Source organism: Mus musculus, chromosome 17 (genome assembly GCF_000001635.26).
Source record: "Mus musculus strain C57BL/6J chromosome 17, GRCm38.p6 C57BL/6J".
Classification (NCBI taxonomy): Eukaryota; Metazoa; Chordata; class Mammalia; order Rodentia; family Muridae; genus Mus; species Mus musculus.
Window position 1 is genome coordinate 64,530,916 of NC_000083.6, and position 24,112 is coordinate 64,555,027.

A 24,112-nucleotide genomic window follows, 5' to 3' on the forward strand; every position below is an offset into this window, starting at 1 on the left:
CAGAATCCCACAACCTCCCTGGAGTTTATCTAACCTCCCACTATTGAGAAGACAATGATTCTGTCTGTCTTGCTCAGTGCTCTATCTATAGGACTTAGTAACTAAAACACAGGAGGCCCTCCATGGATGGGTGTGGCCACACCCTTCCCCTTGCTCTTATAAATATTCAACAAAGCTGCGAAGTGTGGCCTGTTCTGCGTGACTGAGTTCATTGTAAAAGCTGGAACACTGCAGTTGGGTTAGACATCGGATTTGGTGGGAAACTGGATCACACTCGTGGATGTGGGAGAAAGGGTGGAGAGCCATAGACAACAAGCTTGCAAATGTTTGTGGCCTGTGTAGATCTTTACCACTTCCTTCTTGTGAGTTTCAGACTATGAGGCAAGGTTCTGCAATCCTCAGAGTGCAGGAAAGCCCCTGAAAACATGAAAATCTGGGGTCGGGGGATGGAAGACAGGAGGACACACACGCAAAGTTAACTTCTCCCTAGCTTTGCAATACCAAACGTGCTTAGTAGGCCAATGCCAAGAACTACCACACGGGGGTTAGAATTGTAACCCAGAAGCTTCAGACCATGACAAGGCTCCTAAAAGGCCTAATGGATAGGTCATCTACTCCGTATTTGATGCCCACAGTCTGACATTAGAAAACCCTACAGACACTGGAGCGCGGGCTGCAGGTCTCTGCTCAGGCCCCTTCTGGCTAAAGCTATAATTGCTGCTGTACTAAACACACCCTGCTGGGGTGAGACCCGACCATATGTAGTGTGGTGGTTTGAATGAGAAGGGTCCCCATTAACTCATGCACTTGAACACCTGGTTCTCTACTGGGGGCCTCATTTGGGGGAGGTTGTGAAACTTGAAAGCAGTAGAGCCTTGCTGGACTGGGGATGGATTTTGAGAGTTTATACCTTCTCCAGTTTATGTTCTCTCCTTCCCCTGCCTGTCACCTGGTCCTTCCCCCCCCCCATCACCTGCTCCTCCCCCTCCTCCCTCTTTTCATCTCCCTTTTCATCAATCCTGTTCCCTCTCCTACTCCCTCATCTTCTATCTCCCTTTCTCTCTTCCTCCAGTGTGTGGATGGAAATGCAGTCAGCCAGTGTTCTGTTCCCGTGTTCACAACAGGCCTTCCCTACCATTATGGGTTCTCCCTCCCTCCACAAGTGAATGCCAAACTAAACCTTCTTGTGTGAGTGGCTTCCAGTCAAAATATCTCTTCATGACAATAGAAAAGTGACTGAAACAGACAGCACATACCCAACACATGTGGCTGGCCAGGAGAACTTTTATCACTTTCGTTTTAAAAGTCCTGTGGGTTAGCTGCTGTCTCATATAACTTCATGGAGGGGAATCCTAAGGGAGACTGGGAGCACTAAGGCTCCTTGGTTTTAAATCAATAGAACTCTTTTGCTATAATATTTAGTTTTAAATCAAAACTATGCTTTTACTTTAAAGCGAAAAGAGTAGACACAGAGATAGATGCGTACCAAGGAGGAGAGGAAATGTAGTCTGTGACTTTTAAAAGAAAATTCTTCATCTTTCTTTTTTTATTATTTCAAATAATAGGCCCATATAAGCTAGGCAGTGTTATCGAGGTTGGAATAAATCATAGGCCCTGTGGACTTTGTTCTTATGGTTGTGGCTCACATGACTCCATTACTCAGGTGCTAAGGAATGCCCATCAGCTAAGAGATCCAAACCAGGTCTCAAACATAAGGTATCAGGTCTCAAGGGGGGTGGGGGGAGGAGGGCGTGTTCCGAATAGAAGAGGATTAAGGAGAGAGTGTTCTAAAAACTGACAGGAGCCTCTGAGCAATGTGCTTACAGAGAAGCAGCACAGGGTGCACATGGAAGTGGGTACAGATCTCAGGCAGAGCCAATGTGCAGCCTCTTGATGAAATGGAAAGAACACATGCTGGCCACTATCCATATAGGACAGAGGCTCCACCCTTCCCACCATCCTCAGACCAATGGGAAATGGCCTTCTTCCGCTCCTATTTATTTACTTATGTTAATTTTTGAGATTATAATTTGATTACATTTCTTCCTTCCCTCTCCTCCCTCTCTGATCTCCTCTGGATTCAAGGCCTCTTTTTATTGCTGTGGGATGCACATAAATACATGAATGTTCACAATATAATTCCTAAATATAACCCGTTCAGTCCATGCAACACTAGCTATACACATTTTTGGTACTGACAACCAATTGTTGTGCTTTACCTGAGCAAGGCCACCTCTTCAGTCCCCAGCTTTCCTCAGTTGCCTGAAGCTTTGTGTACAGGGTTTGGGGGCTGGGGAGTCTCATGGGCTCTTCTCCATCAAGTTTGGCCTGCTCTTCTGCGTCATCCTTGTTCAGCTCACGTTGGGATGTTCGTGTTATAAATGAAAATATGCTAGTGGGTAAGAGAATAAGTTACTGAGGAGCAGTGGGGATTCTTAATGTTGTTCAAGGCAAGATTTGTATAAGAGTCCAGTGAGAGAAGAAACTGATCACACAAATGCCATGGGGAGAGCACTTCACGTAGAGGACAGCAAGTGCAAATGTCCTGAAGCAGCAAAGGAGGTAATTCATCATTTTTGGCCCTCCGCTTCTAGAGGACCAGCCTTTCTTCCAGACACATCTGCTAGAATTTTGTATCTCCCTCAGTAAATCCGGACAATTCTAGAGAGGGCTTTGCTATTGCAAAAGGTGTTGTAATTTGACACATGCCTACCAAATCTAAGCTTTCTTGTAAAGAGTCTGTCACAGATGGGCTGTACTACCAGCCAAGAACCTGACCACCAGCATAGTCGCAGCAAAATGATCAGGCAACCAGTTGACAGGGAGTGAACATAAGAAAACCCAGGAAAAAGAGAGAAAGAGGGTCTTTGAGTTGAATGGTATTTAAGACAGTATGGGGAAGGAGCCTTTTCTTCCTCAACATTGATGGAGTAGGAAGGTCATCTGGGTGCTTTCTCTGCTTCTCTGAGCTAGCAAGCTTTCACCACAGCATCTGCCTCGAGTCTTCATTTGGTAACTCAGACATTTGGGATATTGATTTAAGAACAATAGCTCAACATTACTTACATTATATTATTTAACAGGTTGCCCAGTTTCTGTTCTCAGGATGCTTGTGTGTGGCCTTGGCCCAATTCCTTGCTACCTTATGCCATGAATGGCTCCCCATATAGTTTCATATACCCACTTATTAATCCATTGGTCTGTCCATCCATTTACAGACCTACTTGTGCCAGCGTGTGCTTACATGGAACCTACAGGACTATGGAAGAGCCACCGATTTAATGACAGTATAACAAGCAGTGACACTGGAGAGTTACAGTTGAGAAAGTCAGAGTGATATATGAATACACAACAGAAATATAGACCAAGTGGGAAGACAGGATGCTTTGGGATAGAATATATCTATTTTGAAACTCAAAGGAAAACAAGGTATTCTCAACGAGGACTAAAAAACTCTAGGCTGTGAATATTCCATCTGTCTTTTTTCCTATGAGTCAGAGAGTAAGGGTTCCTACACTGTATCCTTGTAATGCTTAGAACCTCTATAAGTGTTGACGTTTGATCTTTTAATGTGTATTGTAATGATAAGTACTGACCACTCCCTCCCACCACCACGCCCAGGCCTGGGTTGCTACCAGAAATCAAAGAATCTGCATGTACAATGTGACCTTGCTCCTTGATTTAAAACTATTGGTTAAATAAAGATGCCAAGAGCCAATAGTTGGACAGAAGAGATATAGGCAGGGTTTGGGGTCCCAGGCTTGGGGTCGGAGGAGAATGTGAGGAGAGAGAGGAAAGTGGAGAGAGAAGACACCATGGGGTAAGAATCTTAAAACCATGGCCACGAGGCAAGCCAATTGGAGTTAAGAGCAGCCAAGATGGAACAAATGGTTAGTTGGGGATAGATATGGATTCTGGATCTTCTGCACCAAGGTCTACAATTTTCCCACAGTATCCTCTCCATCTCCCTGTAGGAGCAGGCACAGGTAGTGGGGACCCCAAAGGACAAGTGACCCGCCCGTGTTCAGCCATTTGATAATCCTGGAGCAGAGCTCAGCCCTTTTTGACTTTATCATTGTCTACATAGCCTATAAGACTCAGACCAGGGATGCATGCTGATTAACACCTGAATGATTATAAAATCAATAATCAAATTTTAAATACATCAATGCCATCCTTAAATCTTAAGCTTGCTGATTTCATTTTCTTACAGCTGTGCTAGCCCACTGCTCACTAAAAATAGAAACGATGATGAAGTCTGGCGCACAGCATTTTCTTTTTTTTCCTTTTCCTACTTTTTCACCTCGGGCTCTAGATGGGTGGCCATCCTAATTAGGAACTAATTTCCTTTAAATTAATAGCAGATAGCCATAGTCACACTAAACGCCGTAATCCACAGCTCAATATTATTACCTTGGGCCACAATGTTATGTTGGCAAATGTTCCTGTGGTGAATTGTGATTGTCCTGTTTTTAATAGTTATCCCCCCCACCCTTCTCTCTGTAGAATTAACCTCTCATGAATCCACTTATAAGCTATTCACTCAAAAAATTAATTGTGAAGGAAATTATATGGATTCAGGGCTACTTCCTGGTACCAACTCTGCAGAGAGGTCCCCTGAATGGTGATGAGAGGCTCTGACTTGATCTCAAGGCTCACACCTACGTTGAAGTGGAGGCTGCTAATGACAGAGAATGGGAGACTGTGTGAATTCTAATCCAGGCTGCTAATAACCAGAATGGGAGGTTGTGTGGACTCTAATCCTTTTTATGAATGATCTCCAGGATTCCCACCCCTGCTCTTTTATAATTCGCTATTTCTAACATCAATTGTAATCATCCACTTTTGCAAAAGTACAAGCTGCCAAATATTCATTGCTAGGACATGTTCTTCACCTTCTGCTGTCCCCAAGGAAGGAAAGATCACCGAGTTGAACTTTCTGAAAGGCAAACGTCATGAAAGAAAACACAGACATTATCTTTAAAGTAAAAACCTCTAAAGAAGAATGTTGACAGGCACCATGTTACAAGACTTTGCAAGAAATTATTTCTGCACATCTTTTACTAATTAAGGTTAATGTTAATTTTGTCTATCTGTAGTTTAAAATAATTGCTTTTTTTTTCATAAAACAGCAACAAAAAAGGAAAGACCTTGCATTCTTTTAGGAACATTGGCTTGGAGATACATTGGACAATACTTTAAGATAGTATGATGGTTTGTATATGCTCAGCTCAGGGAGTGGTACTATTCATAGGTGTAGCCTTGTTGGAATGGGTGTGCCACTGTTGGTGTGGGAAATAAGGCCCTCACCCTAGCTGCCTGGAAGCTAGTATTCTGCTAGCTGCCTTCAGATGAAGATGTAAAACTCTCAGCTCCTCCTGCACCATGCCTGCCTGGATGCTGCCATGCTTCTGCCTTGACGATAATGGACTGAACCTCTGAACCTGTAAGCCAGCCCTAATTAAATGTTGTTCTTGTAAGACTTGCCTTGGTCATGGTGTCTGTTCACAGTGGTAAAACCCCAACTAAGACAGATAGTATATAACTTTTTTATTATTTTTATTGGATATTTTCTTTATTTACATTTCAAATTTTATTCCCTTTCCCGGTCCCCTAGCAAACCTCTATCCCATCCCCTCTCCCCCTGTTTCTATGAGGGTGTTCCTCCACCCACCCACCTGCTCCCGCTTCCCTGCCCTGGCATTTCCCTATACTGGGGCATAGAGCCTTCACAGGACCAAGGGCCTCTCCTTCCACTGATGCCCGACAAGGCCATCCTCTGCTACATATGCAGCTGGAGCCATGAGTCCCACCACGTGTACTCTTTAGTTGGTGGTTTAGTCCCTGGGAGGTTGCAGGGGGTGGGGGGGTTCTGGTTGGTTGATTATTGTTGTTTCTCCTATGGGGCTGTAAAACCCTTCAGCTCCTTCAGTCCTTTCTCTAACTCCTCCATTGGAGAACCTGTGCTCAGTCCAATGGTTGTCTCCAAACATCTGCCTCTGTACTGTCAGGCTCTGGCACACCCTCTCAGAAGACAGCTATATCAGGCTCCTGTCAGCAAGCGCTTCTTGGCATCCACAATAGTGTCTGGGTTTGTTGACTGTATATGGGATGGATCCCCAGGTGGGGCAGTCTCTGGATGGCCTTTCAGTCTCTGCTCTACACTTTGTCTCTGTATCTCCTCCCATGAGTATTTTGTTCCCCCTTCTAAGAAGGACCGAAACATCCACACTTTGGTCTTCTTTCTTCCTGAGCTTCATGTGGCCTTCGAATTGTAAACTTTTTTTTATTATTATCATCCAGATTCTGAAAGTTCAGCACATACCAGTGAAGTTTAGCAGAATTCATATAGGAACTTTTGGAATGAATTCATAAAATATGTCACACCATTGTCTTATATAGACTTTAGGTTGAAAAAGAAAGTCCCTTCACAACGAAGGTCCAGAAGGAGGAAGACCAACATCCAAGGAACTCTATGCCCTTTTCTTCCTTGACCTTGATACCTGGGGGTTACGTACTGGACAATGCATCATGTATAGGATGCATTTCCAATGACAACATGAAACAAGTGTGCTTTTCTCATAAAAAAATATGCTTCCCACTGGAAGCCAGTTTGTTTTGTAAACTGCAACTGAAAGGCCTTTTGGGGTAATACTTAGGAAAAGCAACCAAGAGAAAACTCACCAGGGCCAGCAGTGTTGATCAGTGACAGACAGTGAGGTAACTAGGTATAGGTCCTGCACTGCCCTGCCCTGCCCTGCCCTGCCCTGCCCTGCCCTGCCCTGCCCTGCCCCGCCCCTCAGGACCATTTTTGCAAAATGTAAATTGATGAAGTCAAGCGCTCTGGTTTTCCTGGGTTCTCTGCCACATTCTTTACATGCACACATGTCTGCATCTGTCACTTGGGCTCTCCTCATACACCAAGGTGGAAAGCGAATACAATAACTGGTGTCTTCCCCATTGGGCGGGGAGTTGGTTGGTCCAACTGTCTTACTCTGGGGTGAATTTCCTACATTGCAGTTTAATAAAAGTGAGCTTGTGTGAAGCAGGGTTCGGGAATGGGACTGTACTGAGCAGCCAGGCTTATTCTGTATCACTAGTGCTGGGGTTATAGAGGTATCTTACCATGGTTGGGCTCCTTCATGTTCTTTTGACCTGTGTGTACCCCAAAACTTCCTCCTCTCGTGTGTGTCCTTTGCTGTTCATAGTTATTCTATATGCCAGACTGAGTGCGGAGGACAGTACATAATATGGTGTTTGCAAAAATAAACAATCAGCGAACTGGTCAAAGTCTGGAGTAGCATTCTAAATGTCTTCCCCCCTCCACGAAGTGAAGGTGAAATCTTCACAGACTCTACCTCACACACTCCCCGGATGCTTTAGCAAAAGCATATCTGTCTCTGTACCCATCCTCACACACTCTCAGGATGCTTTGGTGCAAGGACATCTATCTCTGTACCCGTTCAATTAGCAGCGAATGTCTTTGCATGTCTCTGCTGTTCTCCTGTAGGTGTTCCTATCTATTTTCATTTATAACTGTCCCATTTCCTTGCCTGTAGATTTTATTTCCTCCATTAGATTTCGCAGTCCTAAGAGGAAGGACCTATATCCTCTATTTCGTTTTAATTCCCTAAACTCTCTACAAACAGAGCTTAATGGCTGTTCTTGGGCTGCCTGCTGTACCTTATCAAATAGCCGCGCCTCCGCCAGTGCCCCAGGCTTTTCACAGGAAGCTTGTTGCAAGGCAGTGCTACTTTTGACCTTGAACAAATCTCTAAATCCTGGTCAGCTGTAAGCTTTCCTTTCATCGTGGAAACACTGTTGCCAAGGGACTGTGGCCCAACACAAACCACAGATGCGACCCCTCTGTGAGCAGTGAGGACAAGAGGGCTTAAGTCACTCTCTGGACTGCAGTTTTCTGGCTCGAGGGAAATCGTGCATAATGAACAGCCCTGCTGAATATAGATTGAATCCCTCTCGTCCTCGGCAAAGAGGACAGCTTAACAATCAGGCTTATGCAGACAGTTTTGGGTCTTTTTCTTGTATTTTAAAAAATAAAAACAAGGCCATCTACAGAATAATGACATCTAAATAATATTCTGCTTGTGAATGAGTGTAATGAATGCAAAGAAAATTGCGGGTGATTAGGGCTCTTTCTAGGCATAGCCACGCCTTCTGCATTCTTCCTCTACATCCTGTTCAGGTTTTTTGGGGACATAGAAACATTTGGTCATTTGGGGGGCTTACTATCTTTTTCTCTTGTTAGTTGTTGAAGAATATGTTCTTTGCTTTTTAGTACTGAAATTCTCTTTTTACACTGAGAACGCCTACAAGAAGGTGACTGGTTCCCACCAGGAATAGTATCCTAAAAGCTACTAAATTGACACATAGTAATAACCGGGAAAGCCAGCAAACAAAGAGAGGAAAATATTAAGCCTGAAGCCTGGGAGGAATTGGCACTCAAAAACTGGCACAGCCAATGAAGATGATTGAATTGGATGCTCAGAGGCCTCACGCTCCTGCCAGGACTGGATATTGAGGAAGAGGGCCATCACTCACCATTCAAACACCAGCATGCTTTGATGGGGCTGGAGGGGCTGATGTCGCTGTTGAGAGTGACTGTGTTTGGTGGGCATTGTGGTCAGTGACTGGCTCTCTGCTTATGATGGCTAAGCTTGGCTGTCAACCTAACTACATCAGGAAGTAGCTAAAACCCAAGCGGCTGTGCATATCTGGGAGAGATTTTTCTTGGTCGGATCATTGGAGGTCAGACAATCTGACCTAAAATCTGGGCCACAACTTCTGGTAGAAGCCTGCATAAAAGAAGAATGTTTGTGCTTCCTGTCTGCTTGCCCTCCTCACTGGTGAGCTTGTCTACCCAGAGCTGTTCCTTCGCTGGTGTGAGTGAGCACCTACTGTGTGGGTGAGGATTCCAATGGGAACCGGAAACTGCAACTCTCTAGGACACCCATGGGATATATAACAGTTCTGCTCCTTAGGGAGCTTTGACTAATACGAAGGTCATCAGACAAGCTCTGTCTAGCAAAGGTCCAGAAAGTATTTCCTTGGCCCCAGCTTTGCTTTCTGATTAGGCTCCTGACCTTATTGGCTGTTAATCAACAGAAAGGTTATCTTACCCAAAGTTTGAAATCCCTCCATTTCTTTAGAAGAATTTTGCTTTCTTTCTACCCCACACTTTGAAATTTACCTTTCAGTTTAGAAGACAAAAACAAAGCTTAGCTAAAGACTAATTAAAGGAAAACTCAGCAGCTATTTGTAAGAATCAGTTGGGTTGGCATGTGGCTTTGGTACCCCAGGCTGAGGAGAAGTCCTTTCACACACTTATCTTGAATCTACCTTAACCTCCATTGCTTTAGTCCTCAATATAAATAGGGCTGATAGTTCTTGATCTACCTGAAATTCTTCTTCTTCTACCTCTGCATCTCTGCCTGCTCTGACGTAGCCACTCATGGGGTATGATTTCTTTTTGATATGCCAGATCTTTGAACCCACACCAAAGGTCTTTAAAAATCTAATAAACAGAGAAGTGTGGTGTATTTACCCAATATCTATAGATAGTCGGACCTGTCTTACAAAGAAAATTAATTCATCTCTAAGGCTCAGGGCTTCCCAACAGCTTCAAAGTCATGTGCACTGATGTGAATATGTACAGATACAGACAGCGCGTAAGGAACGGCGGCCTCTGTGCCCTGCCGCAGCTGGGTTCGGGGACTAGTAAAACACAGCTGGGGAGTCTTTTCATCTCATAATGGGCTCTACTCCAAGCTTAGCCATAGCACTGCTCTTTGAAAAAAACCCTTATTCAGCTCTCAGGGGACATACAAGTTCCTATAGGGGGCTGTGAGGAAAGAAGGCACGATCTTGCCCACTGTGGTCCAGGGGGTACGAGTCAACCCTTCTTTAGACTAAGTGAGGGCGGACAGAAATGTGTTGGGCTCTTTCCTTTTTGTCCCTGGATAGTATCTAGCAGAGTTTAGTTGAGAATATGAGGGTAAAAAGCAGTTCCATTTATTTATTGCTATTAATAAAGCCTTCCCCAATCTTTTCTATCACATTTTCATTGAAAAGAAGAGAAAACAAGGAAGTGGAGAGATGACTCTGTGATAAAGAGCACTGGCTGCTCTTCCAGAGGTCCTGAGTTCAAATCCCAGCAACCACATGGTGGCTCACAACCATCTGTAATGGGATCTGATGCTGTCTTCTGGCATGCAGGTGTATAAGCAGATAGAGCACTCATGTACAATAAATAAATAAATAAATAAATAAATAACAAATCTTTAAAAGAAAACAACAACACCACAAGACAATGCTGCCAGAAAAGATCGTCTGAGAACCTAAGATGCCCTCTATATACCAAAGGGTCAAGCCACAAAATGTTCTTTCCCTCCCCAATATATTTGTCTTAATTATAAAAGCATATGAAAGCCTCTGGATTAATTATAAAATTTTTACATTATATTTATAACATTATATTCTAGCCTTAGTTGTAAAAGTCTCTGACTGTTATCTCTTGCTCTAGATGTTGTTGTTTTGTAAGTGGCTAGGTTGGCTGGGCAGTGGTGGTGCATGCCTGTAATCCCAGGACTTGGGAGGCAGAGGCAGGAAGATTTCTGAGTTTGAAGCCATCCTGGTCTACAGAGTGAGTTCCAGGACAGCCAGGACTGCACAGAGAAACCCTCTCTCAAAAAACCAAAATAAATAAATAAATAAATAAATAAATGGCTAGGTCTCTTCTGCTGTACTCGGGAACACTAGTGAAGTATACATTCACTAGCTTTTTAAGGAAAAGAAACCAAGCTGGGGAGTGTGCATAATACATAGACATAAAACGCAAATATCAGTATCAGCACTAAAGTTCGAAAGCTGGTCCAGGCTCCATGCTCCTTCTTGACCTGCCGCCGGTCTGCTGACACATACATTTTGGTTGGAGGAAAATAGATTCCCCAACAATAATTCTGAACGTTAACTTTAATTGCTCTCCCACAGATTTATTTCGCTTCTGAAAATACCATGTTTTGATTTAACGATCCATTTGTTTGGCTAGAAGAGGTGGGAAATGAGCACAGCATTTCCAGGCCTGTTTTAGAGTCAAGGCTCTGGGTCACATGTCCATATGATACTGGGAATGAGGAGGGTATGATCGCTGTCAGGGTTTGGCTCTCCAGGGACCATTGAATGTGAGTGCCGAGGAGGACGGATGACAACACATTTAAACCATGAAAGTCAGGGCTTGAGTGGATGCCAACGATTGTGGGCCGTGAGGGATAAGGAGGTGGAGTGCAGAGAATCTGTAACATAATGAAGCTAGTCTGTACGGTGTTCATGATGCCTGGGTCGCCGTCCATTTGTCTGACGCCATAGAATGTTTAACATCCAGGGTGAACATGAAGCAAACTAAGGAATGAGTGGTGGTGAGGATGGCGGTAAAGGTGATGACGATGGTGATGATGATGATACATTGCTAGAAAGACACAAATTTACACATGATCCATTTTGGGGTGTTGATAATAGGGGAAGATGTTTATATGTGAGGGGGAGGCAATGGGAAATCTCTTTTGTTCTTATCTCAAATTTTCTGTGAACCTAAAAGTAGTCTTTAATAGTCTATGGCTTTTCAAAATAAATACGTATTTAGTCTTTTGATAAGGTTGAAGTACAACACCTTTGAAAATGTTTTGTTAAAAAAGAAAAATCAGAATTTCCTCACTTGACATCCTTGTTATCCAAAAATAGGTAAGGGTTAGTTTGCAATCATGGCTTCCTCATCCCAATTCAGGCTCGAACCCTCGACAAAATCCTTGACAAAACTGACCCCTGCCCTGTTCTTTTATTCAATGTGTAATAAGAACAAATTCCTGGGCAGGTTCTGTGACACATCCTAAGGTTAGAGCAGTAAGCCTCGTGCTCCTTTCCTGCAGAACCTTGATCTTGAACAGAACAAAGAAGCGGCTACACTGGAGCAGGATGGCGGTGACGCTGGCTACTAACAAGGGAGGGGTACTAAGGAACATGGAAGGCGCATGCGCACCAGTCACCCATGGGCAAGGACCCAGGGAATACGCTCTAGAGACATACATGCGTAGGGCAAGAGCAGAAGGAAGGATGGCGAGTCAGGGTGTGTCGCGGAGCATTACAGAAGGCAGCTTGTCCAGTCTCTCCATTATTGGTCTTGGAGATGGCTTGAACTTCCACTGACTGGAGCAATCACCCTCCCGTGACTGTTTCTGTCTATGTCTCCATGAAGACATGGTCAGGGAATATTAAGATGAGCAACTGGATATATTAAACAACCTTTTGCACTCACAGAAGTAGGCATGCCAGGACTCATGATGGATTCGGATGGGATTTTCATACAAGGGTAGTATAATCTATAACTTCCATGACCATTTTTGACAACTAACAGCAATGGCATGGAATGTTATTTTTTTAATTTATCTTTGAAAATAAATTATGGGCATTTGTGCACTTGGAAATTTCAAAATACGTTAAGGGCAACAAATTAAATGCTTCTTACTTTATTTCCTTAGCAGCATGTCTTGAAATGTATCCCAATATGTTAGCCAGCCTCTTTGTGCTCTGGATGCATTTTATGTATGCAGTCTGTACTCATACTGTTAAAATAAACAGTTTTTAATCTTACACGTAATCCTTCAGCAGTAGCCTTGGGTATTCTCCCAGCTATACCTCTAGAAGGGAACCCACTGGATAAAACGACAAGCACATTGTGTGTATTTGTTAGGTGTTGTGGACACCTGCCTTCCCTAGATGGCACGGTTGTGTCCATGTGCATGAGTAGTGTCCAAGGTTTAATCCCCTCATGATTGCTATATAGTTTTTATCAATTTATATTGATATTAATATAGGAATGTGATATGGATGGCAAATAGTTTCCTTAGACTGGCTAAGCATGGCCTAAATACTGTTGAGGACTAAACTTGGTTTAATTTACTCCCTGGTGGAAAATAAGAAGAGAAACACACGGGTGGCACATGGAGTTCTGAACTGCTTTCAAAGAAATCCTTTGCTTAGATTTTAAAACCCTGCCTTCAACATTGAGAGAGAGAGAGAAAAAAAAAAACAGTTCTATTTCCATAATTAAATATCCTTCCCTGTTACTCATCCAGTTACAGTGAGTGGCAGGGTCATTTCATTCCCCCTCTCTCTAAATAAAGACGAATTCCATACCCAGCTCTTGACAAGTGCTGCCGGAGGTAGTCCTCCTTCTGGAAGAGACCCAGGGCAATGCCACTTGTCTCCTCTGGTACTGTACCCTAAGTGTGTCTACCTAATATTGGTCAAATTTGGGGCTACTAATTATAACTATAGCTCTGCAATACTTTCAGTGAATGTCCCTTGTTATTAACTATTTCTATGCACTACTTTGTTTCTTTCTCTTAGGGAAGACAAGTGTGGATTCTACCAGCTCATGCCTCTCTCCTTAAATTCCTTTTATTATGGCTATTGCTACTTTTGATGAATTTACTTTTGGTAAACGTGACCCATGTAATTAATTACCAATCAATTCAATCAGAATTTCTCATTAAATAGAAGACCTTCCAGATGCCCATGCTTCATGAGGACTGAGGGCTCTTTCAGCAACACAGAAACACATTGACCATCATATGATGGCTTTGTCGTGTTCTGCTGTGGCTAATCACACAAATAGAAAACTCCCACGAAAATGTACTTTTCTCTTAAATAAAAACTATATATATATATATATATATATATATGTGTGTGTGTGTGTGTGTGTGTGTGTGTGTGTATGTATATATATGTATGTATATATGTATACACACATGTATACATACATATATGTATATATATTTGTGGATATATAAATATATATGTGTGTGTGGATATATATATATGTGTGTGTGTGAATATATATATATATATGCATGTATATATATATATATATATATATATATATATATATATCCACAAAAACAAACAGAAAGCCACCCCAGAAACCATCCTGTGAAATGGGAAAATTTAATGTATTGGAAATAAAAGTGTGACCAGCATCTGTGAGGCATACTTTATCCTCCTCTATACAGGTATTCATCTATTTTTCTTCTCTTTGATGTTTACATGTATGCAGTGTGGGAGAAGCTGCATAAAAAGATGGGTGTGGGAAGAGAAGGGAGAGAAAGGGAGAACAAACATAAAGAGGAAGAAAGGAAGGAAGAAAGGAAGGAAGGAAGGAAGGAAGGAAGGAAGGAAAGGGAAGGGAAGGGAAGGAAGGAAGGGAAGGAAGGAAGGGAAAGAAGGAAGGAAGGAAAGAAAGAAAGGAAGAAAGAGAGAGAAAGAAAGAAAGAAAGAAAGAAAGAAAGAAAGAAAGAAAGAAAGAAAGAAAGAAAGAAAGAAAATTGGGCTGGTTCCACTATCCTCCTTGATTACATCAAAAGTTACATATAGTATTGAAGGAGTCAATCCTTCACGCAGATGTTAGAAAGCAGATGAAGAGAACAGGAGAGTAAGCAAAGCAACCCACTCCTATAGAAGGCCGTGTAAAGCAACACAGACCTGGACCTGGCATGCTGAAATCCAGTCCTTCCTCCCACTGCAATCCGTAGCACACCACACCCCCACTTCCATCCACTTAGTGCAAGATCACTGAGCTTGCTATGTGGGACACAGCGCTCATGTGAACATGCAGAATACAACAAGATGACAGCACTCGGCCTACCATCCAACACTTTACAGTCACCCCTTCAGCCACACCCTAAAACACCAATTCATATTCACAATGAAAACAATAAAGACTATGGAGTCTTCAAAGGCAGTGAAGATCTTTACCTTGTGACCCAAGAAGTAGCCTTATATTTCCTTTTCCAAATGAAACAACTCATTACTTAGAAATATTTGACCAAGACAATAGTCAGTTCTTGAATTCTATGTCATTATTACTTGTGTTGCTTATGTGACCCTTCACATATACGCTCCTAATCTTCATTAGAAGCCTTTGCCTTCAAGGTGCAGGATATCAACATGAATATACACATTCAATGCATGATGGAATCAGATAATTTTACACAGAAACATGAGTTTAGAAGTTCTCCCATTATTGGAGAAGGCTATAGGAATGGTAGACTCAGCCTTGATGCTAAGAAAAACCTCATCAAGAGTTGGGCTTTCAGCTGATGCAAGGGATGTACTAGAATTTGCTGGCGTTCTCTGACACCTTTAACACTGTCATTATGAAAGATTATATTAAGGCTCATTTGGGGGAGAGTGGTAGAGAAGGGCCACCTTTTAAATTTTAGATTTAAATTATACCTGAATATATCTGTAAAATGTATAATCTTGTCATTGTAATATTAATGATGGACTTGGGAAGGAATTTCTGTACCCGTATTAGAAGAATTAATTAGCTTGGGATGTATTAATCATCTCTTCTTTTAATCCAAAGAAAGAGAAACCCAAGCCTAGTCTAATAGGAAACATAGATTCTGACAGGGTTCTAGGCTTCGTTTCCTGGTTTGCTCTTCTTGGTGAAGGATTCCATTTGGGAAAAAAATAGTAATTTTGCTTTAGTAACACAATATATCAGGGTGGGCTTACCTCATTTCAATCAGCGTAGTCAGAAGTAGGTGATGTTGGGAATGAACCTATCTATAATCATGGCAGCAGAAGCTGAGGCTACCTCAGCTTAGACATGCCAGGGAGCCTGTGTGGCTTGGAGGAAACCGGATAGATCTTTTGTGCAGTAAGCAACACAAAGGTGACTAGAATGTAGAGGTCAGTAACTTGAAAGAAAGGCAAAGGAAAGCAGTTTACCACCACCATGGCCAAGGACTTAGCACCAAGGCACAGGGAAAGTGAGTCCTGGGACTCCACCTTACAGAGAGAAAGCAGATGGCCACAGAGCCACAAGTGTAAATCCTGAGGCTGTTGCTGACGGTCTAGGCGAGCTGGCTCCCCGCACTTCATATTGTACATGCCGTTGTCAATATGGTCAGCCAGGCAGGGACTATCACTACATTTCAGGAAGCCTCATAAAGTGAAACTGCATTATAATTTCAGCGGTATTAAGGGGAAACTGAAGGTTTTCACAAAATGGACCCCTGTAACTAGAGATACGGAGTTCTATCTTTCTCGAAAGCAGCTTTATAGCATATAAAACCAACCTTCCTCTCAGCAATTAAACCAGAATAAGATAGATGTGTCTCATTCCTTGACGTAATGGCCTTGAGGCATCTTAATGGAAACACTCTAATAAAAGTTTATCTCAAATACTGGCCAATCCTTTAGCACGGGCTACAGAAGATGGCCGAGCTGCAGCCCCAAGTACTCAGGCTTATCGGAAAAGACGTTTCCGTGTCAAAACTAGGGGATGAAGAAATCAGGATGAATTGTGAGCCCAGGGAGCATGAGGGAGAGACAATTACATCTGGACAGACTCCTTCACCTCACCATTTCACAAAGCCAGTAGCTGAGCTCTCAGTCAAAAGTCTTTCGAGAACTCTATTGTGCCATCCACAGTGGCTGGAAAATAAACAGAAAGACTCTTGGTCTCCCTCGCCTCTGGGAAGCGTATTGAAGAGAGAGAACAGAGTACACACACTAGAGTCCCTTTCTAGTCTGGGGGTGGGGAAGAGAACAAATCATGATCTTTGAGCATGTCATAAAGAAAACATCAAGAACTCAGAAAGAAATACAAATGTGCCCCTATGTGTCATGAATTCCATGCCTCAGCACAGATGGCATTCCTACCACACTGTTTCCTGTGTCCACAGGAATCACAACATGTCTATACCCGGCCTTCCATAATGACCGTATTGCACAATCTCAGGCCCTGTTCACATATATTCTGCCGTTCACTCAGCCATCTCAGCAGGGAGCTGGGCACTGAATGATTGTCACTTCAGTCCATACTGTCTGGTCACAGGTCGGTGCTCGGGGTACAAAACCGAACAGCAATCAAGTCAGCTTAATTTCAGAGGAAACAGGATGTCTGAGCTACTGGAGGTAGTCATTTTCATCTTAAAAGTAGTTGCTTAATATCTCCAGCTGTACTTACTGAAGAAGAAAGCGGGCACAGCTGACGCTGAAATTTAGTAGACAGACATGGAATTCAATCACTGAACTCACTCTCACCTCCGCTTGGGCCAGCCAATGTTTACTGTTGAGGTCAACAATAGCCCTGGGAAAAGCTGTCTTGAATGGCAGTCACCATCTTCAATGAACTTCGGAAACTCATCCGGTCTTGAAGCAAGGACATGGGTTTCTAAGGATGTCTTTGCTTGAGTTGGTCTCAGTTCAAGTCTGTCTTTCAAGCTGCTGTCAAGCAAATCTGGGCAAGTGACACATTTCGCTGAACTTAAAACATGTACCTCTATGTAATAGCAGCTATACAACATGGGTATTAGAGGGGAAACTCCAATAATTATTATAAAGAGCGGTACCGGGTCAGTCGGGGCTCCTTAGAAGGCAAGTCTAAATCTAGTTTCTCAGGCCAAGGACTGGGCTGAAATATTCATGTGCCTACCGATTCATTTGCCTCTCCCTCCTTCTGGCCATGAAAGAGCATTCATCCATTAGTGAAACCCTTGAGAAGAAAACAGACCCAATGCGTTTCTGTTCTGCAGTCTACGGGCGCTCTCTCTGTTTGGCCACGTTCACACTGCCACAGTCATGAAACTTCTATAATGTTTTCACTCAACTTCTGCCTCTTGGCAGCCATGGCCAAAACCACCCTGCAGCTGTCATTCGCAAGAGGGATCCCTCGCCAATCACTGAGAGCCACCCTGCCGTGAGGGGCAGCTGCTCCAGAGTACTGCAAGCAGGAAAGTGACAGAGCCATATGCTACCGGGAATCCCCCAATGAGGGCAGGGCTCCCCAAAGGATCAGAACTTCTGCTTCCAACTCCTGCCTGCCAAACAGCTAAGCATGAGATCTTGCTAATAACAGCAGTGGAAATGAAGACAGAGGCTCAGATATGCCTAAGCCCGGATGCTTAGTAATACACAGAGTTCCAGTGGAAGCTACTGGGTCAGGGTAAGGTCTCAGGGGGAGGTGGTTCAGAAGACCTATACTTCTTCACACAGGCTGAGGGATCTTACATTCAGCTACAGAAGGAACAGCGATGATGTGTAACTTCAACGGACACACACCATTTTCAAATCTGTAGCATGTTCTTGCAAATGCTACAAGCTCAGTGAACCTGCAGGGGAACTGTAAGAATCAGGGCTTTTCTCAAAATCTTCCTCCAAAATGTCTTTTTCACTATTTGTTTGAAAAAAAAAAAAGGTGCTGGCTTCTTGGACAATAGATATATGCTACATGAAATGTATATTTAAACTTCTCTGGGTAAAACAAAATGATTATTTCCAGACATCAGAGCTTCTAATATGTTGGTATATACTGTACATAACATTTTTTAAATACTGTGATCATGGAGTGTGTGTGTGTGTGTGTATGTGTGTGCGCGCGCACGCGCGCTTGAATGTGTATGTATGTGTGTATATATCTGTCTATGTATCTGTATCTGTGTGTTTGTCTGTATCAGACTATCTCATGAGTGCACCCCTCCGTGAGTGTGTGTCTGTCTGTCTGTCTGTCTGCCTCTCTCTCTCTCTCTCTCTCTCTCTCTCTGTGTGTGTGTGTGTGTGTGTGGCAATTTCAGGAACATATTTTCTCTGCAGCCTACACTATAAGCAACTTGAGAGCCGAGACCCTTTTCCCTATTACTCTTAGACTCTAGATGATGTCTGGGATAAAGGTATTTGATGTTTTGTTGGAAAATTAGCAATGCTGAAGTGATTTCTCAAACGTACTTATACAGAATGGGAAAGAAAACAGTTGATGGGCAAAGCTAAAGAAACAGATACTAAGTTGTTTTCCATCATCCTCACAGTAAAATTTAGGAGAATTTGAGAAGTAAAAATAAAAGTCTTGCTATATCATCAGGAAGGTAGAACATAGCGAGCCATGTGAATGGAAAGAAAAGATATTTTATTGCATGAAACTCAATAAGTAATGCTTTCCTAATGAGTCTCATCTTCCCTCTGCCTCGGGACTGAGGAAGAAGGGGGCCTGGAGGCTCCATGCTGCAAGGCAGGGAATCTTGTTTGTCTCTCCCTTTTTCCTAGAGCAGGTAAGGAAAGTGAATAAGCTCTGCCAGCAAGGATTCCCTCCTACAGGCTGGAGGACATACATGTACATCCCTCGTCTGAGCCTCCCTTTCTTGTCCTCCAGCACAGACCACAGGCCTATACCACACAGGAGCTCTGCAGCCCCTTCTGCAGTCTTTCCCTAACCCCAGCTGTATGGAGACCATCCGGCCCACTGCAGTCCAGCAATATGGCTAATGACTGTCATGCGGAGCAAAGGCAGACATGATAAGGAATCCCACATCAGCTGCCAGGATGCAAGTTGCCAAGTCTACTGCCTGTCTCCCACGGAGACTTTGAGGGATGCCGGCCAGGAGAGCTGGTGTGATCTCAGCTCACACCCAGCTGAAACTTTTCCCCTATGTGCCGAGAGAAGAAGCCATTGTGCTAGAGTATGGGCTGTAGACGATGCATGTATTGTTAAGAGAAGTATGTCCTATAAACAGTAGATAATGCATTGAATCCTGCTGTTCTGGGCACTCATTTAAGCACTGAACAGATGTCTATGATCAGCATTCTCAGAAAAATCCATTTGGAAACTGAGGCATGCAAAAAGGAGCTATCTCAATGTCATCTAGTCAGTGGTGACAATGTCATCAGTGGAGAGTCTACAGATTTTAAGCTTGTAGAATTTTATTTTCATTAATAATTAACTAATTAATTTAAATTAATTTTAAATTTCACATGCTCATATTATTTCTAGGTATCTGGCTTGAGGAAATACCAGATAATATATAAGGAGGAATTTAAAGATGTTAATTGTAACATCATTTATAAGAGCAAATTAGTATACAGCACTCATGTATAAAATTCTAAAAATAATTTAAAATTTTAAACTAAAAAAGGGCAAACTTCAGGGCAACATAAATACATATAGTGAAGTGGTTACTTAAATTACCATATTCATATTAGAGAGTAATATAATTTGGTGAGAAAAATTATATATGAAATATTATTGAGTAAGTAAATCAAAGTAGAAAATGATACATATTGTATAGTATTATTTATATAAAGCCTTACTCTAAAAGGGTAGTATTATCTGTGTCTGGAAAGAGACACACTGTCTTGTCAGGGAGAAAACACCAAGTCTGAGAGTGGTGATCTGCTTTAAAAAAAAAAATCATGTTCTCTTTCTTCTTAAGGAGGAGACATTCGTGCATCACTGTGTAATTAAAAACTCATAGGCAATTAAAAATAGTTAAAAGCTTCATTGGAAAAATTAATACAAGCAAAGCAACCTGCTAAGAGCAGTGTGGGGGAGGGGCAGGGCACACAAGCTTGGCTTTCTGTCTCCAGGAGGTTTGGGCTGTCCTTCCTGACAAACACCCGAAGGATATCAACCCAGTTTTATCCTTCCATTTCCTCTCTTAAATCCTCCATTTTACTGTTTATTATTGTTTTCTTAAAGCCTCATTATTATTTGCTGTGAGAGGAGTTTTGTTGGGAAGAACATTTGGTTCTGGCAAGTTATCTACATCTCAGATTGAAGGCAAAGAAGGGTGTTATTTGCAGAGACTAAGGTAAGTCAGTTGCGTTTCTTCAGTGCACACAAATACTTTTGAATTTCTGGCAGAATATCTATAATCAAGCAAAGTCTCCTTTTTCTGTGCTCCAAGGGATTCTATGTTGCTGAAAACACAATTGCTTTTCAGTTATCTAGGGAACTCTCAAACAAACTGTAGGGAAATGTCAAAATCTGAAATAAGAATCTGCAAAGAAATTCATTTCACCGGAGCCCATTTTGGCTATGAGGTGCCAGTTTGGTGATTTCATTGTAATGAGTCGGGTTGCATTTGCCTTGCAAGCATTGACTCATTTCTGCCTAGCGTTGAATTCTGCCAGTGGGAACCCTCCGGCCTGCCCTGTGTGAGAGTCTGCATCAGGCCTGCTTGCATCTGTTTTCTGCATCTCAGTGTCCCATCGGGTCTGCTGCGCACACATGTTACAACGGTGATCGGCTCCAGATGGATTTCAAGAAATTACAGTGACAGGTGGTAGGGACTTCCAGAAAAAACCTTTACATTCTTTGAAGTGGACATAGACTTCTGTTTTCTGTAACTAGCCCCCAACTCTGACAGAAGGCTACATGGAAGGATCTATACTGTTCTCGTGCCTTAGCTAGTCTCCCAGGGTGCCTCAGGCAGGGGAAAGTATCAAATTGAGTATCTGCTTGGATTGATGCTACCCGAGGTGTTAGCATTCTGTCTAAACGCCACCCAACAGTTACCTGGCAGCAGCCAAGTGTGCCTGACCCACTATAAAAGGGACTACTTGCTCCCTCCTCTCTCTCTCTTGCCTCTCTCTCTTACCTCTTGCTCTCTTGCTCTCTCCCTCTCCCCATTCCCTTCCCCCCCTCTCTCCACATGGTCATGGCTGGCCTCTACTTCTCTCTCTCTCTGCTTTTCTCTGTCTCTACTACCCTCTTAACTCCCCATCCCCCTGCCCTGAACATACTCTATTCTATACTATACTGTCAGTGTGGGCTGGTCCCTCGGGGGGAAAGGATGACTCTGCATGGGCCCACCGAGATACCCCCTTCCCCCACACCTCACCACACCCCCATAGAACATATCTTATACCTCTTTAACTTTTTATAAACACATCATGACGTCCTTACATCGCTTGTCTTATTTGGTACCCATAAATACCTCAAATGCTGCTGTTCTTTCTGCTTTCCACAATGAGATACTGAGGTCATTTGATATAAAGCATACAGCCCAGGTTCTATTAAACAGCCTAGAAAGATTACATTGATTTGGTTGGATCAATAAGATGGTATTCTATTGGTCGTCTCTGTAATATACAACTGTAATGGAGGACTAGATGAAGAGAGTATGTACTCAAGGCTGAACTTGTTGCCAGGAATGTAGTGTATTCAGACAGTTTGCACCTCAGTAGAATAGAATGTATGCATCCTCCACAGGCTGTCACCCAAGGAGAGTGTTACTTTGGAACGAAGAAACCATTAGATTCCGATCTGCACAATGAAGCACGTGTGTTGTTCCACTGAAAAGGAGCAAACGTCTATCTGGCTCACAATTTACAAATTCACCGGTGGAGGTGGTAGATGACCATGGTCAAAGCACACACCAGAGCAAGTGGTCACATCACAAGCTGGGAAGGCTAGAGGGAAAAAGGAGGTGGGGAAAGGAAGGCTTGGGCCCCAAACCCTTTCAAAGGCACACCCTCAATTACTTATGAACACCCTTTAGCTCCATGGTACCCCCAAACACTGCAACCCTGGACACCAAAACCCTTGGTTCCGTCTACTAAACCACAATCCAAGCAAAACCTAGCTTCATATTCCGTGCTCCGCCACATCAAAGTGGGGTGGCTCTGTCTCAGTCCTCGCAACCACCGGCAGTCTACCTCGGAGGTGTCTGTTTAAGCCTGCAAGTCGGTCTCAGTACTGAAGCAAAGCAAATGCTAGTTACCAAGGAAGCAAGTCCTCCTTGTCACAGCAATCAGTGACAGGCGAAGCCTTCTGGAACCAGCCCAGCACAGTACTGGTAGAACCTGAAGCCCTTGTCAGGCCAGAGGCTTCTGCAACCTGCCGCAGAATACACCAGAAACATCTCAGAGCAAGAGAAAAGGGTGGAGCAAGACCACACGGAGTCTCCAGGTGACAACTGTGGTTCTCTACCTGGAATCCAAGAATGTTCAGGTTAGCGTAAAACAGAACTTGTCTTTTCAAGAGTGTTGGGTTCGTCCCTGCTATTCTTTATTAAAACGCTATGCTTCAGGCACTGTTCTGTGTACTTACTATATTCAGCAAAAACCTGAATGATTACTAAAATACCCATAAGATCAAATAACACAAATCTTAGGATTCCTATCATCATACCTATCTAAAATATAATACGTAAGTCTGAAGAAAGCAGGAACAGATAAGCTGAAGAAAAATCATATGGTTACTTGGGACACTTGATTTTCTCTTTTCATTTTTTTCCAAAGTGTCCTTATATGTTGGGATCAAGGAAGTAGTCAAACTAGGTTCTAGAGGCAGTGTGGGTTTTTTTTGTGGACTTCTAATTTTTTGATGTTGGGGTTTTTCACTCTAATTAGGAATTTAGGTTCCCTGAGTGTTGAAATTTGGGATAAAAGTTGGTGATGGTGTTTTAACAAATACATACACACACACACATATACATACATACATATATATATATATATACACACACACATACACACATACACACACACACACACATATATATATATCATAGTTCTAGTGACCCGGAGAGAAAAAAGAAATGAAATAGGCCCAAGTAGCTATAAATTGAAAGATGTTTATATTAAAAAAAAAATTATGATCAGAAATGTGTTTTGGGAATCATCATGGGTTGCTGGAAATGTGCTAGAATCTATTGTTTCATCAAGAATTCAGATTGTGGAATCAAACAGTCAGACACACCAAATAGATGATGGTGATGATTGACAGCTGCGGTGTGTATGGGCCTGGCCACGGGAGGATGCTGAAGCTCAAGGCTGGCAAGGATTTCAGGCCCCACTAGCATCCTCTCAGCGCGTCATCATAGCTCTGCATTGTCATTGATCACCACGCTTCGGTGCCGCAAGGACGAGGATCTTTCTTGGCAATGGGTGCTTGTTTCTGAGACCTTTTTGTTTGACTTTGTCTCTTTGACATATTTACCCAATCCCAAAGATTTCAGTCAGTTTTATTTACACAGTCTGAGTTAACACCCCCTCCCCAACTAACTATATTGTCATCGCCAAGACATGTGACCAATTTCCCATGAGCATGGAGCATTTCCTGGTTATCAACCACCATGAGTAAACCCCACCCTAGAAGGCCTTCAGAAATTCCCAAGTAGAACCAAACACCACTTGTAACTTTTTTTTTCCCTTCCTTCCTTAGGTAGGCAGAAATTGTACTATCATTGAAAATCAGTCTGGTGGTTCACTTCACCGCAAGGACAAAGAATTCAGTCTCATACCATGGATTTTTAAA

The 24,112-nt window shown here is 42.8% G+C and overlaps 1 long non-coding RNA gene across 1 annotated transcript in view; it reads right to left on the reverse strand.

The window, feature by feature from the left end:
- Positions 1 to 24,112, reverse strand: part of AU016765 (expressed sequence AU016765) — a 41,502-nt gene that overhangs the window by 16,827 nt on the left and 563 nt on the right. The gene's annotated exons all lie outside the window — the stretch shown is intronic.